This window comes from Nematostella vectensis, chromosome 15 (assembly GCF_932526225.1).
Source record: "Nematostella vectensis chromosome 15, jaNemVect1.1, whole genome shotgun sequence".
NCBI classification, from domain to species: domain Eukaryota; kingdom Metazoa; phylum Cnidaria; class Anthozoa; order Actiniaria; family Edwardsiidae; genus Nematostella; species Nematostella vectensis.
The window spans coordinates 9,797,123-9,802,384 of record NC_064048.1 but is presented as its reverse complement, the minus strand read 5'-3'; the positions used below and the strand labels follow the sequence as shown (position 1 = coordinate 9,802,384).

The 5,262-nt window shown below is 38.6% G+C and overlaps 1 long non-coding RNA gene across 1 annotated transcript; it reads left to right on the top strand.

Annotated features, from left to right (window-relative positions):
- Positions 1-1,171: 1,171 nt before the first annotated feature.
- On the top strand, positions 1,172-1,947 carry LOC125560773. The gene is made up of 2 exons (XR_007306854.1): positions 1,172-1,408; positions 1,902-1,947. It is a non-coding gene; the product is annotated as an uncharacterized LOC125560773 (long non-coding RNA).
- The last annotated feature ends 3,315 nt before the right edge of the window (positions 1,948-5,262 follow it).

Genomic DNA, 5,262 nt, shown 5'->3' with positions numbered 1-5,262 from the left:
CACTAAATAGACTTCCGTCTTTCAATCAATCCTTCAATTTTATTGAGATTTCATACAATAGTAGAATCCTGACAATACCAATCCTGCCATCATCTTTAATGATACAATCTTGACCACTTATAAGCCTAAGGCTTGGTCAAGATTGTATCATTAAAGATGATGGCTTCGATGATGACTTCAATGACTGTACGTTTCTCGAGATTGTCATAATAATAAGCGATCACGATACGGGGGCATGATACTGGTCGGGCCATCACAAGGGTCCAAAAAGAGGCCATCACTAGGGTCCAAAAAGGGGCCATCACTAGGGTCCAAAAAGGGGCCATCTCAAAAGTTCAAAAAAGGGGCCATCACAAGGGTCCAAAATAAGGGGCCATCACAAGGGTTCAAAATAAGGGGCCCATGATAAGTGGCCACAATAAGCGACCATGAAAAGGGACCTAAATCACGTTATTCCGATCGCTTTTATTTTTCCCGTAATCCCGGTTGTTCTTAAAATAGATCCTGCATCCGTTTCCGTCCCTCGCTTAAAATCTCTCCCTCTATCCCAATCTCCGACATTACACGAGTGCAAAAAAACGCATACCAGCCATCTTTTCCGGATATTCGAGGCCAATGTAGTAATTTTAGAAATATCTTCTTTAGTTTTCAATGCGTTTTCTAATGGTTCCCATAACCCTGTTTCAGATGTAAAGAGTCACCGCAAGAGTTGATAACATGACAATCGAGTGTAATAAAGGACTTATTATAACCCAGAGAGTTTATCTTTTACGGAAATCGCGACTTTTAATAATAAGAGCATATGGCTGAGATCGGCCGAAAATATGTTGCTATGTAGGGAAGTTTTTTTTTCAAAGTACGTTTAATGATAGGTTTAATAATGGGGAGTTTTTTACAAGAGATCAAGCGTTATGAGGGAAGTTAAAAAATCGCGAATTATTTGATCATGAAAAGCATATGTTCGATCGGCGAAAACAGGAAAATATTCCAGGCACATCTAGTTATATATGACCTCCAGCAGACAGGCGGGTACCCAGGATTGGCTGAGGGGGGGGGGGGGGGGGGGGGGGATGGCGCAGTCATGAATATTCGAAGATTCCATTATAAGAAATGACCTAGCCTCATCCGCACGCATCTCAAAGAGCAGAAAAAGAAAAAAAAGATTGGGTTTCCTGTGGCAAAAAAGCGGAAGTGACATACCGGAAGCGCGCCTCCTCTGTCTACGCGCCTGAGCAGATGTGATCTTGCTGTGGAGCATCGTTATCGAAATTCTGAACACTGATTTTAATTTCAACATGGTGTTTTAGTTGAAGGAAATATCCAAGATTCAATTCTGTGTATTTCAGCGGAAAATCAGATAGCGAAGAAACAAAACGGCAGCGCAAATTGAGCTTATGGCTCTATGAAGGTATAGTAGGGAAATTTGTGTTTGAATATGAAAAATAAATAACAGAGCTTAATATTATATTATGTCTTTCTTTATTCCACTTTGCTACAATTTGTGAATACAGAGAAGAATAAAAACAGGAGCAATTTGTCTTCGCCTGCAAGCAGCATTTGTTGCCTACGAGCTCTAGCGTGACAGAGAACCTATCTCAACCCGATGAAAGTCCTTAGCTGTAAATTGCGTATTCTATTCTTTCCTGTATTTTGCTCCGACACAAAAACAATCAGGAAATCGAGACGATTAGAACCCTTACACGTTATATTGCTTCTTAACTTGCTCGCACAGATTTTACGCTATTTCCTGTTTTCCTTGAATGTGTCTGTAATCACAAAAACTACCGCTATCTTGGTAATCATATGGACCTAGAAACCCAGGCATTAGCACGATATGTTGTTATTCAATTAGAAAAATGCACGAAAGTTCTAAAGATCTAATTACATGTTTTTGCCTTTAGGGTTTACCGGTAAAATCTAAGGTTAAAAAGTTTGCACGTTTTCAAAGACACTGGATTTGCCCCAGAGCCTAGTTATGAATGAAGCTGACAGCATGATGAGCCTAAGCTTGCTATCTGAGGGGGAAGTAACAGACTGTCGACGTATCATTTCCTGCTCGATTTTTTTTCGTTTTTTTTTTTTTTTTTTTTTTTTTCGTAGCCAGTTTTTATCTGGATTTTTGCTTTGCCTTTAAGCCAAGGATTGCTAATTTTTTTATGCGATGGCCCTTTCCGACCATTCAGATATTATCTTTAAATGTCTAGAATAAAAAAAAAAAAGAACTAGAAAGGAGGAAAAAAACTGTCTCTTTAAAAGTACATAAAAATTAAAACAACCCTAATGGCTGTAAACATATTCAAGCAATAAGAGAAACAACAGTAACCTCCTCTTTAAATACAAAAAACATCGCGCAAACAAGATGGCGCCCTTCTCCCGGCTCGCTAGGCGCTTGGGTGGTAGACACGCCCATAGCGTAGAGTGACGATAAAAATCTTTTTATAGCAACGTGTGGGATTCTAGCATCGTTTCGTTTACGGAACGATAAAGTTGTGGTTTTATCCGATTTATTCGTGTAGTCTAGGCCTTATATGAACGATTGAAACCGCAGCCGGTGTTTATCAATTCTGTATTAAGAACTTCAAATGAGCAAGGCCTTTGTATACATTCCACAGCATCCCGCTCTTTGTTTACGCTGTGCTCGCCATTCATAGAAACACCTGCCTATAGAATACATGATCATTTTAAAACCCGATCAAGCGTTCTATTTGACCTCAAGAACACGGGACGGATGGTATAGTCATGTGCAACGTCTTAAATTGCAAACGTCCCTTTTAAAGGGAACAATTTACCCATTAACCGCCATTAGACAAGATATGGTATATGGCCACGTTATATAGCCGAAATAAAAATATTTATGGTCTATTTGATTACTTCGCGAGGATTGTGAGGGACTTTAAAATCTGAGCATCATTTACATCAGAATGATGCTGTAGCCTCTTCAAAGGACAGGCAGGTCGTAGATACTCTTTATTTTCCCTTGTTTAACAAGGCTAACGCTCAATAGCACATGTTCTCCAATTTCTCCGACAAAATACTTTTTGCCATTTTTATGTTGTCATTGAAAAAAAGTAGATTCCAAAAGTTATTATATACTTATTTTAAAGCTCAAAACCTCAAAACAGCGAACCAAATGCTTTCGATGAAACTGGTGTTCTCATAGCCTGCGTTGTGCTGACTACACGCAAGCTAGTGTTATCACGGATTGAGTGAACATTATGTATCTATAGCTATTAACTAAATAGTAATACAAACAGAATGGAAAATTATATAAATGTAGGACCATAAATGTAACCAAACGATTCCCTGCCTGCATAAAATGAGCAAAAAAGCTTTTGCATAAGCGATAGTGCATGCATATTGGAGCATTTTTCAAAGCATGTTTGTATACCTCTCATATAGGAACATGGTAAACGCACAGCTAGGTTCCCGCAAGCGCTCTTGAAAGCGATATAATATTCGTTGATTATGCTTTAAATCTATATTACATATCCTGGTGTATTGCGTTTGTTTTATTTTAAAAGCAAGTTATTGCGTTCCGTTGATATTAAGCCGACATTGTGTGCACAGTATTCGCACAGTGTCTTTGCGCCTCTAATTGAGCTTTCTTTGTGACTCGCACAATGGGTCTCAATTATTTGTTTGATTTTTCCCTTTCGCAATTGAATTGAACGCTTGTATGCATGCATCTATAGGAATGCACAGAGAAACCTGACTTGTTTATCGGGAGTAAGCTGAACCATCCGGATTTTTCCGGTTCTGTAAAGCATATCTCAACGAATTCACGCCCCTCCTTTTCTCCCGCTAATTGACTCTCTTTTATTTCCCTTTTTAATAGACGCTCATCAACCCTTTAAGAGGCAAACGGTGACGGGCATTGTCATTTTAATTCAGCCTCATTAAAAAAAAAAGGAATGATGCTCAAAAAGGAAAGAGAAAAAGAAAAAGCCTTTGCTAAATGCAGAACGTGTTGAGCATTTGCATCTAGGCTAACAGTTCAAACAAATGTCTCTCCCAGCCCGCGTTAGTAAACCTTACAAGACAATAACCATGACTGAAGAATAATTATTGCAGCCATGATGGGAGATTGTTTAATACTCTGGACAAAGGCTTCGCAATAAATAATCTCATTTGCTATTGCATATGCCTTTTGTCCCCAACCACAAGGCATATGTATCATGAGAAATATCGGTAATTTATAATGCTTAATTGCATTATGCCTTTTGTCTTCAACACAAGGCATGAATAGCAAGAGATATTGATAATTGATAACTGTACGAATTCACTAAAATGCATATGTCCTTTTTCCTACACAACACAAGGCGCAAATAGCAAGAGATATTGATAATTTATAACTGTATGAATTCACTAAACTACATATGTCTATTCTACAAGAAGGCATTATAGCAACAGCAAGAGATTGAATATTTATAGCTGTACCCCCTCGCTAAAGTTATTTTGTGCACCCTTTGTCTAATCTACAATAAAAATACTGTATAAAAATGAGAAAAAAAGAGTAATGTATAGCTGTCAAGACACAGGTGCCCACACCCTTCACATAATATTACCCAAACAGGTATCTTACACTCCTACCTAGGAAACTGCGCTAAAAGCACCAAACATGATGACTGGAGAGCCTTATCGTGGTCTCACTTCACGATAATAGCAACAATGGACGAAAAAGATACGTTTTAAACTAGCAGCATTTCTCAAGTCCCTCTTCCTTTGGTGCGATCTCGTATAAGGTTTCACCCCGTCGCCACGTGCTTCGGTTTGCGGTACTAAGTTTAAAGTTTGCGTAGTTATAATCTATCGCCTGAAAGCCCCATATTAAGTAAGGTATCACTACAGCTGCACGTAGCATCTAAGTGCACGAGTGTATATACTTCAGTGCATTTCTACAAACGGCTAAGCGTGCTGCGGTCGTTAAGAGACAGCTGTCGGGTCAGAGGTCAAGCTTTTTCTGAGAGCGGCGTTACGGACGCGGCGATATTTTCTGTATCGTGAAACAAAAGAAGAAATTACTCTTTTTTAGGCTTCTTGGAGTCAACGAAGCCTTGATTTGTTGTACGTATTTGCAAGCTATGTTATTAGTTCTATTGGCTTAAAAAGAAAAACTTTACACAAACAATCACACCCGAAAAAAAAACATGACAAAGTAGCTCTCTGTACCTGGCTATTGCGCGCAAAACACATCAGCTGCAAATTGTTTTGTGCAAGCTACATCCTTTTCTTAAAAAAAAGATTCTTGTTTATTTTTATAAG